The sequence below is a fragment of the Emydura macquarii genome, unplaced genomic scaffold (genome assembly GCF_026122565.2).
Source record: "Emydura macquarii macquarii isolate MOO-44397 ecotype Brisbane River unplaced genomic scaffold, CSIRO-AGI_Emac_v2 contig_1483, whole genome shotgun sequence".
In the NCBI taxonomy this organism is placed as follows: domain Eukaryota; kingdom Metazoa; phylum Chordata; order Testudines; family Chelidae; genus Emydura; species Emydura macquarii.
The window spans coordinates 13,651,178-13,665,681 of NW_027131620.1; the positions used below are offsets into that span (position 1 = coordinate 13,651,178).

Here is a 14,504-nt window from a genome sequence, read left to right on the forward strand (position 1 = left end):
TCCAGAGTAATACTGAAAATTTCAGTCAGACAGGATTTGACTTAGCCATCTGCCTTGTAATATCTTGTCTGTTTATACATCATATTTCTTAACAAATGATGTCCATATTTATATACTTTTATTTGATGCGCACTCTAAGGCCCTGATCCTGCAATGCACACAAAGGTAGGCAAGCCCAATAAATTCTGCAATGACTAGGGTCCACCTCTGGACATCTCATTTGCAGAATTGAGGCCTAAAACATAAAATGTTTGTAACTACTTTTATATTCGGTTATAGGTCTTTTTACCTTACACTCCAAAAATATTACATGTCACCGTAAAGCTTTAAAATAAGCTAAAAGGTATAATGTGAGTGCATGTTTTTTTCTCTAGATAGTTTTGGTGATGAAGGTCTGCATTCTGTCCTGAAGATCCGTATTGTCAGTTATTTGTGATCCAACTGCAAGACAATGGGGCCTAGATTTCCAGATGGTTATGCAATTGAATGTTCAAAAATGTGTGCACCTGACTTGTGCACACAGTTATTGCAGTTTGCTTGTGAAAATGAGCAGAAAGGTGTCTGTCTGTTCATTTGTTTGTCCAGTTGCATATGCAAGTGTAGTGACTGTGTTTGCAAATTAGGCTCACAGGTACCTGCACCTTTTTTATTTGCAGTGAGATCTGAAAATTTGGAACAAAATCTCTAATACTGGTATATAAGCAACATTTATCTATATAGAAAACTTCTCTTACTTTGTAAATTAACTTTTCTTACTCTTTATGAAGAATGGTATTGAATATCATGAACAAATAGAAAACCTCAAAGGAAAAACTAAAATACTTGCCCCACGGTATCAGTATATGGGTGGGCAGATAGTGATCTCTTTTTTTTAAATGACAATAGAACTTCACCCATGTGAAATTCACCCCTGGGTATCTCTCAATGAGGGTGTGGGGGCTCTCTGCACCATCCCTGTGCTAGAAAGGTGGATTCTCTGTTGAATGTGAACAGGCCACTGTAAAATGGAGTGTTTGGAGGGGCCAATAGTGGCCAGGAACCCTGGATCAAGGTGTAGTGGTCTCCATTTACGTCGGGCGGAAATAGTGGCTGCAGCTATGCACCCTGTCCTCAAGTTGGGAAGTGAATTCCTTCCATTCCCAACCATGATTGAGTACCCTGTACAAAGCCTGTTCCCTCTTTTTTAAAAAAAAAATGTTGAGTGAATGTCACCCACTGTTGGCCAGAAGACCCAAGGCAGATCTGCAAACAGATAACTTTTTATTTAAAAGGGGAGGGAGGAAAAAGCAAATTGCATCATCCTATTTACACTGTATGTTGACAGAACATTAGTTCTTTGAAGTATTATACATAGTAGTAATTTTAAGTAGTACACTTGGACAAAGTAATAAAATCTTAGAAATAGGTGGATTCCTTTCAGTGCCCTGCTACTAAATTTTTGAGAAGTGAGGAGAGACCGCCAGTTCGTGTAAGACAGAGCCCAGCTGCTTAGAAGCAACATGCAAAGGAATGAAAAAATTGGTTGGACCTTTTTTTGTTTCTTCATGACTTATAACAAAGGCCTGAACACTATTAAAAATACATATTTTGAAGTGTTTTTACACTAGCAATATCAATTTTTGTCTAGTATAAAAGTCACTGATATTTGAAGAACTAGTCAAATGATCTGAGAATCAAGAGTGAAAGTGGAGCAACTGCGGGAAAGTCACTTCAAAATACTGGGGTGCTGGTTGTGTATGTTAACACATTTATATAAAACGTCTGTGAATAACAATTTGGAAAGAGAATTTTTGTTTAAAGTTTTGATACCTTTTCTCCTCTAAAAGTGTTACAGCTCACAATGTATATCTTTGAAGCTATCCCATATGTCCTCCAGCAAAACCAGGAACAACCATTGTTGATATTTCTAAGATTAAAAGAAAACAAGCAGGAGGAGGAAAAATTAGGCCTCAAGCTCTTAAATTTTTTTCAGGTCTTCTTTATCCTAGTCTTAAACATCTGCACTTCTGAAGAAGCAGCTCATGTTTGTTCTTGGAGTCTCTCTCTCTGGAAGTGTCTACTGTGAAACCTCGGTTGTCCAAATCCATGTCCTAAAACTGGCCTAAAAGAGCTGTCACCCTTTCCCTTTTTGTTGGACTGTGGAGCACTTTTTCTCCACTCGGGCTTCTTTAGTTTAGTAGAAGCTAGAGTAGCTCTAGTAGCTAGAGTAGCCACCATGATTTTAGCATACCCCCTGTGCATGGGACTGGAAGACTTGCACAACAATGGATCCTCTGATCTTGCCCCCCCCCTTAGCTCCCAAATACTGTACTGTGCAGCGTAGGAAGCCCCCATGAATGTGAGCTCTGCAACCAACCCCAAATTCATCCCTTCATGCAGTGAAATGATAATAGTTGCACTGCTCAGGGAGAGGGACAGAAGTGCCACAGATGTGCATGCTAAAGCCAATGTATCAATAATAAATTGTGCAGTGTTGTCATCAGCTGGTCAGAACTTTAATGGACATGTTTTTTTAAATTAAAGCTAATATTTTTCAACTTTAGTGCCATAAGTAGTCTTCATTAAGGACTCTAATAATGTTTCAAATTTCTCCTGTTTTTGAGGTAGACTGGCCAAGATGATAAAGTAATTTCTTCTATAATGGGAAAAGTGTTTTTCCCCCCTACCTTACATAAGTCATACACTCAAAGGTTTTGTCCTTGAACTTTAAAAAAAAAAAAATTCACTTGTGTGGAAACCAGTAATTGAAAATTTCAGACAAAAAGGAGTTTTGAAAAACTACATACATGTGAGGGGCTTATAAAGTGAACTGTTTAACAGTCTTAGAGTGTTTATTCCTGCAAAGATTATGATTTTCAGCAGGGTTTACTGTTGAAAATCTTGAGATGGGTAAAATTTAGTAAAACCTATTGGAAGGGTTGATATAAATGCCTGTTTTATCATATATTTAATATATTTTAGCTTTTCCAATGAGACTTATTACAGTGTCTATTTATATACTACAAAGTCATGAATATTATGTGAGAGTAGATGTACTGTCCTGCTCTCATTATGGAATCCGTGTGCCATGCAAGGATAGCAGGCCACGCTCAGTCCTGGTGTAAATTCATTGAAGTCAGGGATGTCACAGTAGGGATGAATTTGGCTCCGGGTGCTTAATGGTAAGAGGGAAAGGAAGTGCCTTGTACTTTGTATCAGTGACACTCCCCTCCCCCAAACAGCTGATTGGCTAGCTCCAGTAACAGGAAAGCTGCAGTCAGTTCTCATGGACTGGAAGCTGATAGGTATAATGCAGGGCCTCTAGATCTGTGCAACTGCAGAGTGGAGACGTATTTGAGCATGGGTGGAGAAAATAAATGGATTCTCCTTAGGGCTTTCACAGAGGGCTCAATCCTGCAAATCCACTGAACTACTTAAGCATGTGCTTAAATTCAAGCATGTGAGTAGTTCTAATGAAGTTACAGAAATACTTGTATTTAAAGTTAACATGTGCTTAAGTATGTTGCTGGATTGGGGCTGGGTGCTCAGCACCTTCCTACAATGAGCCCAGTGAGACCCTGGAGTTGAAGTATTTAGCTAAAATAAGTAAAGTTACATATTTGTGGTGGACTAATTAGGGGTTTGAAGGGGAGGGAGTCCACTTCCTGCAACTCAAAATTCCCTAAATTTTGGTGGGAAACTTAGATCAATCACTAGCCCTTATTATACTTCCCCTGTCCTAAAACAAATCACTTCACTCCATTACACAGCTCCATGGTTTGTTTTTTAATCAATGTAACAAAGCTGGTGATTCTTCAACTCTCCAGTACATAAGGAATTCAGTACATAAGTAATTAGAAATTTATTTGTACATGATTCCAAGAAGTAATAGCTTACCAATTATGTTTACATATATAAATAAAGCATATTTAATTATATAAAATCATGGTGACAAAATTATGGCATAACTATCCAGACCAATTTTTTTCTTAGAATATTTGTGACCTATAGTAGCATTTGAAAGGAACACAGAGGCAGGTCAACGTTTGGACCTAAACACTAAGTTGTATTTATTTTGTTGATATGGAAAATCCTGTGAATTACAAGGTCCTGATTTTTATTTTTTTATTTTTTTTTTAATATGCTGGGCACACAATTACACTCACAAATTGGCTAAGGTCATTTGCACATGCAGATTTGCATGCCTGACTGCATGGGAAATTAGGATATAATTGTGTTTTAAAATCAGACCCTAAATCCTTTTTATTTTTAAGAAAATACGGTACAAATTCTACTGCTTCTAGACTCTGCAAAAATAAAATGGTCTTTATTCCCTCTGCTGTCCCTGCAAGTCCTTAAGTTGTGCTGACAATTGCTGATGCCATTTTAACTTTAAAGTTGTTTTTTTAAAGTCTTGTTAACTTTACTCCTATTCAAAACACACAAGATATACATCTGCTTAACAAAAAATAAAATTGTTTATTTCAATTCTTCAAATTCCTATAAAAGTTATATTCTTAGCATTATTGTCTTGCTGTAGCATGCTTCCATAGACACTTCCCTTTTAATGGACAGTGTACAGAGCCCTAATTAATTCCCTTTCTATTTTGGTTTCCTTTGCATAAATCTCAAATGTTGACCTTTGTGCATTTTACTCCTGCACCAATAGTATAACCAATATTAGTAAAAACAGGTGTTTCACAATAGCTTTAATCTTTGTCTAAAATGCACAAACTCTTCAGACCATATCTAATTGCCAATATACAGACATCGACTCATCCAATGAACTATTTAGAAAATCCAATGCAAGGTTTTACCAATTTTTAAATAATAACAAATTAGTCATGCCTGGTCAATAATGTAGTAATTGAGGATCTATTATCAAAGCTCCTGCTAGAAACAGAGTGAAATACTGGTCCAATTGAAGTCAATGGTAAACTCCACCTCCATTTTTTGAATGGCACCTAAGTCCCCTTGTGATTCCAACTTGAAAACTGAAGCATGTTGTTTTAGTTAATTTCAATGTTTCCAAAAATTTGTGTGCTTTTTTTTCCTGATCAAAAAAATTGGCAAGAAAGGTTTCAATGGATCTGATTCTGCATTTTTTGGTGAAAAACAGTTTTGGCCAAAGAAATTTCACCCACCTCTACCTAATAGCTGCTCCCATCATCTTCACCAAAGCCTGACATTGGTCATGGCTCACCTGCATTATCACATTTATTTTTACTTGGACAAAACCATGTATCTTCAATGGGAAGCCAGTGTAAAGAGTGGAGGATAGGTTCCTAAGGATCTAGTTCCTAAGCTGATTTACTTTAGCAAAGTGAGAGAAACTGGGGACATGTTTATATATACCCAGGGCAGGAAGGGACTTAGATAGGCCTGAAAATGTTCTGTGGCCATCTGGCCTAATAACACAATTTCCACTATGGGACTGATGGCATATTCATGAAGGCAAGAACCCAGTTTACCTTACTAGTCAGTGTATTCCATTCCCTGATTGAAAGAGAGAACTCTCCTTTGCAATCCAGCTTCCTCTTCTGTGCAGGGAAGGCATAATCCTGTGCTTGTGGAATGGCTGTTCCTGTCAAAATAATTACATTACAAAATTGATATTATGGCTTCAGTGCAGGATTCGGATGACAAGAGAAAGAGAATCCATTTATGAGGGGAAAAAATGATAAATTATGAAATCACTGAAGTTAGGATTTAAAAGATACTTTTTAAATTCAAGTTTCTCACTAAGTAAATTCAGTGTTTATGAAAGGTGATGGATTGACAACAGGGAAAACGTCAATTGTATCCACAGAAGTATATCTCAGTTAAAGGCTGTACAAGCTTCCCTACTGATATGCCTTACCTCTAGATCAGAGATACCTATTTCTAGGAGGGTACTTAGATTTCTTTGCCCATTTAACCCATGGTTCTTGTCCTGAGACTATTAATTGTGATGTCTATTAGGAAAAGGATGAAGACTGAGGTCACCAAACAGCCTTTAAAAGATTTTACTACTATTTTACGATGAAGTCATCTAGAAATGACTCATTATTCCATTACCAATCCCATGACTCATCCAGTCTCTGAGGTAGAAAGGGTAAAATTATCAAGAGCACCTAAGTGATTTAGGAGCTTATGTCCCATTTTCAAAAGTGATGTAGGCACTTAGGCATCTAAGTCTCCCTGAAAGTCAAATTTTAACCAAAGTTCTATATTGTCAAAATTATTTGAGCTGGCACATGACATACTAATTCTTCATCTACGAATAATTATTTCCCATTGGTTTAAAGGGCATAAAAGTACTGAAGTTTGCCATTTTGGACTTTCAAGTGTACTTTTTATGAGGGCTGAGACCTGGCCTCTCTTTTTGTTGGTCTACATGGAGCTACACCTTAAAACCAGTCAGAGACAGAAACTGGTTCAGAATGCATCAGCTCACTTATTGAGTGAAGCAACGTATTGGAAATATATGACACTTGTGCTCACCGGTCTGCATTGAATACCCCTTGGTCTGTGGGTAGAATTTAAGATGTTGGTTATGATCTATAAAGCCCTGAATGGCCTGGGACCAATCTACCTGTTATGATCCTTCCTAAGGGATCACAAAAGACAATTACCTGTTTAGCTTTTTGGAGATGCCTGAATATGCTTCATAGATGATGAAGGAGGGTAGGTGGCTGGCTGAGTTCCTGTGGAACTGATAATTAATGCTGAAGAGATTTAATGTAATTGTATTTATTGTGTAATTAATTATTTTGGGTACCTAGAGCCTTGGATATGCATCCTTATTATTTTAAGTCTAAATAAATATTAAAATATTGCACCAATGTTGTTAAACTGGTACAACTTTGTATGTGGACACTCTTACATTGGTTTAACTTGCCCCAGCCAATTTTAGACTAAATCAGTACAACAACATACCTTCAGTTAAACCTATGTATCTTTTATGTGTAGGCAAGTCATGACTAAGCATCCTGTTCCCTCTCAATTGCTCAACTTTGTCTCTCATTTTTTGGGATGCCATAATTTCACTAGTTCTCCATGTACCACAGGCTTTCATGATAGAAAAAAAGTCTGTATACCTGATGTAAAAAGCAAACAGGAGATTTTTTTAAAATAAATTTTCCTGCAGTTTTGTACACATCACAAAGAAACAAAAATAGGCATGAATATTTTTTCCCACTTTGCAGGTCACTTTTAACACCATTATTCATCCTGGCATCCAAGCATACAACCAATGTCCTCATTGACTCCTCTTTCCTTCTGCTCTCCTGCCCTGCAAACTGTTTGACCCAGTGTTAGACCATTGAAGCCAATAGTCAAAACTCTCATTGAATTAAACAGGAGCAAGATCAGGCCCCTTATGCTGCTGTTGCTTCCTATACAGTATTGCTAAAATCCATCCTTTCGTCTCTATCTCTACCACCAAAACTTTAGCCCAAGAAAGGTCATCTCTCCCATTTACCCTGCATTATTCTACACAAAATGCAGCTGCTAAGTTCATCCGCTTCTCCTGTTGTTTAGACTATGTGTTCCCTACCTTCACAAATCTCTGCATGAGTTTTCCCATCTAGTGCACGGACGGTGAGCTTCATCTTGCTCTGCTCTGCCCATATTTAACCTGATTTCCTCACACCTAATCCCCTTTCCTAAACTCTTCCCAAGATTTTCTTTATACTGCTCCCTTTGACCCTAATTCTAGTTTGTGAGTCAGCAGCATGAAGGGACTCGGAAAGCAGTTTCCAACTGGGAATTTCATTGCATAGGTGCCTGTTGAGGACAGGAAGGATATGGTCAGGGCACTCTGCACTCCAGCTGTTCTGGGCTAGCAGAGTGGCCTGTGAATGCCTGTGGGAAGCCACCAAAACTTAGAGCAGGCTCAGAGGCTGCTCTGATGCTGGTAGCCAAGCACAGAACTCAGGTAATGCAAAGGTGGCTTTAATCCCTATCACTCCCTCTGCTGGGTTATAACTCCAAAGAATTAGCACAGAATTGAGGCTGTTTCATTTACACACTCACATTTTCATTTCACCTTTTATGTGCATGTTTGTCAAATCTTACCTCCCCTTGAAATTGCTTCATCTCTTGTTCCATAATGTCTAGCTCCTCTAATGTCTACATACCACTCTGTGTGTGCTTTTCTGCAACAAGTGTTCATGCCTTCAGACTGGGGACCAGGGAATTTCTTTTTCTTTTTTATTATATATTCGCTGTAAAAGCTGTCAATTGACAGTGCTACACAAATAATAATACTGATTTCTAAGAGACTTTCTGAGTATTAAAATTCACAGTACTACCTTTCTTTTGTGCTATCATAGTGTCAACCTTTTTACAGTTTGTTTTTTCAAATGGTAAGAATACCACTCAAAATCCCTGGAAAAAGAAATTGTAGTATTTGGACTTAAGCACTGACTTAAACTGACAAATATAAAAACAGAATTTTCTATGCTACACATCATAAACTCCTTCCATATTTCCTCAGTATAGTGGCAAATAGTTAAGCAATCACTTTACTAATATACCCCTCCTTGCCTTCCACAGCTTCTAAGTACGCATAAATACCCTTCAGGACTGCCTTGCTGCCACAAATCTAAATTAATTCTTGGTGACTCCAATTTCACTTATCTGTAACTACTATTCATTTTCCTCAGTTAAGTCTGCAGAGTTTAAAGCATCTCAGTTATTTCTGAGTTTCAGCCCAGAATAACTAGCTGTAATATAGTGTGTAGGGTACTCATTTCCTCTATCAGTGGGCTTCCCTCTTTTAAACTCACCTGTCAGTGTTTTTCCCTCTCTGGATCATCTTAGATTGTCCTGTTTTTAAGCAAAAAGGTTGTGACTAGCAATACTCTATTAAATGTGTTGCAAATGGTAATTCACTACTCATATCGTAATTGAATTTAAAAGAAAAACCAAAATTCTGACCAGATAGAGCCAAGTTTGGAAAATAATAGCATCTGTTATACTTCAATATTAATAAGCAATAGCTAAAAAGAGATTGAGTGGGAAAAAATATCAAATCTAGCAAATTTAAAGGTCATAAGCCTTGTTTGGGGGTGTTTTTGTTTTCATATACAGCCATCACATTGATTTAATTGGATGTGAAGTACATGTTAGTGTATTTCATTATATGGTTCAGTCAATTTAGCAGTCTCTCAGAAAAGAATGTCTTTCGCCATGGTCTCTGTAGGGATGTAAGCATTATAGAATGTTTCTTTTAACTGGTTAGCTTCAGAATATTAACCATTTAACTATGCTTCACAAATGCTTTCCAGCATTTTTTCCTAAATTGCACTCTAAAATGAAAATATCTACCCTGGTAAAGCAACTGAAAGGTATATAAGAACTTAAAATAGCTTTTTGCTTTGCTCAAAATTGCACATATATAGACAGGTTTTCTAGAAGGCATATAATTAAAGAACAATTAGGTATCACCTTTCTAGAAGTTCCTCTTATGGTAAATAGCACTGGCTAATTTGTTTTTTGTTTGTAGGATTCAATCAGTTTTGTGTATTTCAATTAAGTTGTAAATGAAGATTTGTTTTCATGGCTTACTGTTTCTTATGACCACTAACGTGAATTTACTGTGAAAATGAATATTGTAGTTGAATGGTTTGCACAAACAATGACAATCAAAGAATGAATTCTAAAATCTGAGGAACAAGTAGAAGTCTTAAACAAGAGAAAAAATAGAAAATTCTACAAAGTATCAAAATTCTACAAAAAAAACAGGGTTGCAGATTAGAACCATTTTAAAATCTGGGATTTAACTTCTGTGATGTTTAAATAATTTATTACAAGTTTTTCTGGCTCTGAAACTCAGGCCATGGTTTGTAAAACTTATTAAACTTTTGTTTGTATAGTTCTAATGACCTAACTGTTATATACATCATCCTGAATCAGGAAGTTTTGGAACACAGAACTGAATGAATTGAGCTACACTGTATCCATAAAATGTCCCCGTATTTTGATGTAATAAAAGTTCCCATCCCATCTCATTTAAAGATACTTTGTGCACTATTATTGAATTAGACCTCCATCCTGCAAAAGGATCTTAAATATGCTTAGCTTTGTATGCATCATCAGTACCCCAAATGGGGCCTTAGTTAGTGAGATGACACTTGTTTTAATAAATTATGGTTATCAAATATTAACCTAAAAATTGTTAAGGTAAAATTTATTTACTTTTTTGTGTGTAAAAGCTGCTAAGTAATAAACAATATATAATACTAATCTAGTTTCAGAGAACCCTTTGGTTTCTGTATGTTAGATCAAAACCTGCCAAATCTTAATTATTTTTAGAAAGTGGTGTCCAAAAAAAAAGGAGAGAAATACCACAGTCTCTCCCCTCTCATTTGTGATTAAGTTTAAAGCAATGTTTAAAATAGACAATATATTTTAGAGTGAAAAATATTGCAATATATGTAGTTAATGACATATACAATGTCCTTAATTTAATTTTAAATCTTCCTTCCAGTTGTCCCAGTTTGAACCAACTTTATGCTTAGCCTTAAGTCATAGGCTGAGTCAACCCCGGGTTTTTTCCATCAGGGACAATTTTAAGTAGGGAGATTTATTATCCAAATCTAAAGTGTGATCCACTCCTAGAAGTCCAAACTGTGTCAAAGGAAGTTCTATCAAGGCAAATTAATAGTTTGCAAGAAGATGTTGTTGCTATTTTCCAAAGCCAGATAAACTATGGATAACTGTTGCAATACAGTAAAAGAAAAAGAAAAACTAACCACCCAACTGTCCCAAAAGGTTTTAGCTACTTATCCTTCTCCATTCTGTACACTTTAAAGCCAAAGGGTGTTGGTTACTATTGCTCTGTGCACAATGCGTGAACAATGCACCAACTATTGCGCTGTCCATGGTGTGATTGCTACTGCTGTGCATGGTCAGGTCACCATTGCTCAACTGTGATAACTACTGCTCTGTGTACTGTCCTATGCATGCTCTACAACCTGGTCCCTAGTGCTGCTGCTCAGCGCAATCACTACTTCAGAATGATGTGCTTCAGAGCACTATGATGTGCCAGAAATACAAACAGGAGGCCCATCTCCCTATACCCAAAGGCCACCTCTGGCCTCCCTTGCCTCTGTTTTTGTGGAGCCAAGCCCGATGCCTGATGATCCCACTCCTGGACATAGGGAGAGCTCCCTGGTGCAAGGTGAGCACACCATCACTACGGCACGAGGTGGTGTGCTCACTATTATGAGGTCACGTGATGTAGTCACTTCTGTGTCACGTGGACATGTGCTCACGATGCTCGTGCCCCCGCTCCAGACACGGCGCAGAGGCAGAGGTCCCTCTCCGGGCAGGATGTAGTGCCGGTTGGGGGTGGCGGAAGGATAAGCGGGCGGTGCCAAACCCCGCTGAGGCCCCATCCGCAGGGCGCGGCGCCTCCTAGCGGGCCCGGGGTAGATCCCGCCGCCGACTCCCCCCTCTCGCGAGAGCCCCCCCCATCGGCGGGGTTATATAACCTACTCCCCCTTTCCCTCTTCCCTTAAAGGGCCCGCACCCCGGATGGGATGGGGTCCAGGCCAATAAGACCCCATCAGGTATCAAGCCCCCTCCCCCCCGGGGCGCGGCCCCCTCCCCTCCCGCTGGACAATGAGTCCCATATGCTAATGAGAGTCTCGCGTCACTTCCGCTCTTTCTCGGCCGCCATCTTGGCCAGGGCAGGTTCTGGGCAGGAGGGACCCGGCTGTATTGTCTGCAGGGCGCCCAGGGAGCCCCCCCCCCCGGCCCGGAGCCTGACACCCCCCCTCCGGGGACCGAGCGCAGTGGAGCTGCTGCCGCCCCCTCCCCCCGGGACTTGCTCACCATAGGCCACCCCCACACACACTCACCCCCCTCCATCCAGCCCCCTTTGTCTCCCCCGCGCCGCCGCCGGCTCCGCTCCGCCCGCCCAGGGATCCGGGCGGCGCCAAGGAGGCAGCTCCGCGCACCCCCACCCCCAGCCAGAGGTGCCGGGGGAGCGCCCGCCCTCCTCTGCTGAGGAGAGCCCCAGGCAGGTAGGTGAGTGCGTGAGTCCGCGGGTCCGAGCCGGGAGGGGGCAGCCCCCACCCCCCGCGCCGTGCAGCGGTGCAGTTGCCTTCCTCCCGTAAGCACCGGGGCAGAGCCCCGTACAGCCCGCTGCTCAGCCGCCGGGCAGGAGCCCTGTCCCATGCCGTTCCCGCACAGTGCAGCACCCAGCGCGATGCCCGCTGCAGGCAGGGGCTGCGGAGTTTGCGAGCAGCTCCCACCCCTCTCCGCCCGCAGCTGCACACATGTCGAAAAGACTCGCATGCACTCAAGAGGCCAGTTTTCTCTCTGTGCTCCGGCCTGCTCATCCGCCTGAACCGGCTGCCGGGATCGCTACCGGCTTCCCCTCTCCCTGCCCAGGGCCCGCACAGCAGATGCAGCCCCAGCCTCCTCCCTCAGTCCCTCCCCACTCCCGCCGGCGGAGGCTGCACATGGATATGCCTCGAGGGTGGCTTTCATTGCACGGTTTGCACTGGCGGCTGCGATGGATCAGTGAATGGATGGATCCATCACTTCCAGCAGCTCAGAGCCGTCTTTAACATGCCGCCTGCCTGGCGAAGGTTCCAGTGGCAGAGTTGGCGCTGAAGAGAGGCCGGAAAGCAGTGCTGGCTGCGGTACAATGAATGGAGACTGGAGCAGCCTCCCCACTAGCCGGGGTGTCTGTCTGCTGGAAAAGGCGCGAGCGCGATTCATGACTGGTCCCCTGACTGAGCAGAACAGCGGCTGCAGGCTGGAGTAACGTTCACCCAGCCACCTCCGCTTCCTCTCTCCATCCCGGGCCATAGCTACTGTAACCCATTTCTCAGACAAAGGCAGGAGAAATAAAGCCCTAAAATGTTGCTTTCTGCCGCTCGAAGGTTGCACCCTCCTCATCCACCCATTGTGTTTGCAGTCTAAGTGAATTTTGAACAACAACAAAAAAGCTCCAAAATGAGTGTGACTCCTTTTTGTGTGTGTGTTGGGGTTTCATTAAATCTGTATTGCATCTGGTTTATGGCCATGGAAGAAAAATACCGGCCCCCACCCAAAATGCACCGCAGCCTATTCGGTGGAAAGGAGAGTTGAGTGTTCAAGTCAGTAGGGGGCGCATTCTCTACACTGGGTAAGGTTGTTGCAGAGAGGGGGAAGGGCCCCAGATACATAGAGAGGAGCTGCCACACAGCGCCTTCTACAGACCTGGGAAAATGGGCCTATCACTAAGTGCTCAGTTGCTCTTATGAGCCGACAGCAGCATAGTAAAGGATTTCATGAATAGAGCAGTGATTTAGAGAAAAATCTGATTACTTCAATATGTTGTTTGCAAGTACAGTGACTAAATTGTGTTCTTAGCATCAAATACTTAGTGCCATTCCCAATACTACTCACTTACTTTGCACTTTCATTCAGTTCCTAGGGTTTTATCAAATCTGTGCCACTATAATAATCTGAGATCACTTTTGAAGTTGACAGAATACTTGTGTTCAGAGATTACACTGATTAAATGGAAAAATGAAAGAACTAGAGCACGTGGATGACTTCTGTCTCTTTTTCAAGGCTGTACATGGACCTCCATGGAGAATGTAGTAATTGTATGAAAACTTGATTGTGGCTTGTGGTACCATCAGCTTTATTAACTTGCATGGCTTTTTCACACATTCTGAATGCATGGCAGTAGTGATGTAGAAACTTTAATGATATGGTGCATTACTAAAGCATTGAGTGCTTTATCTGTAGACTATGTAGGCTATGCTTTGTTTGGACAACTGGGATTCCTCCATAATTGTAACTCAGGATCTTGGTTTTAATTAAAATATTTGACAGGCTTAAAAGCTTTGGAACCTTTTAGAAAAATATGATAGAATTTTCCTTAGTTTATGCCATGATGTTTCTGTTAACTTTATTTATTCATATTTGAATATTGTTCAAATATAGGGGAGAAGAGGATGTGTTTAGATAAAGGAGAAGCATTGTCACTACTTGTGCAGCATAGTGCATAAATACATTGAGATTGAATTGTCTGACTCCTTGGTAGCAGCAGTGCCATTCAGGTAACTTGGGTCTAGATCGAACCATCTGGAAAAACTGAACTCTCACTTGGGGAGAATGGTAACTGTAGCGACTATGAAGATTACCAAGACTTCATATCACAGTTACCATCCTTCCAGATGAGGAAAGTGGAGCATCCCCTTAAAACAAGTTGCTTTTAAAACAAAACCAAAATACAGATCAATTAATGCCTTGTACTATTTGTAATACGTATTTATAGACATTGGGTAGAGATTTGGTATCAACCAAATCCAACCAATATCTTCCTTACAATATGTAGTGAAGTTGGAGTATTGTACAGAAATGAAAAGAAACATACTCTGTTGCTTCTAAAAAATTGCCACTTGAGGCTGATTCATTGTAACATCATTGTTAAATCTTTGCTGAAGATGCTTTCAGTATACACTAAGATAAACCTTAGTCAGAACTGAAAAGATGTCTTTTTGACACACAGTTGATAACATGTCCCTACATAG

The 14,504-nt window shown here is 40.6% G+C and overlaps 1 protein-coding gene across 1 annotated transcript in view; it reads left to right on the plus strand.

Annotated features, from left to right (window-relative positions):
• The first annotated feature begins 11,844 nt into the window (after positions 1-11,844).
• ADNP (activity dependent neuroprotector homeobox) overlaps positions 11,845-14,504 on the plus strand; it is a 36,912-nt gene continuing 34,252 nt past the window's right edge. Inside the window, exon 1 of the mRNA XM_067554236.1 lies at positions 11,845-11,993. The gene's annotated coding sequence lies outside the window, so the exon portion shown is untranslated. The remainder of the gene's footprint in view (positions 11,994-14,504) is intronic.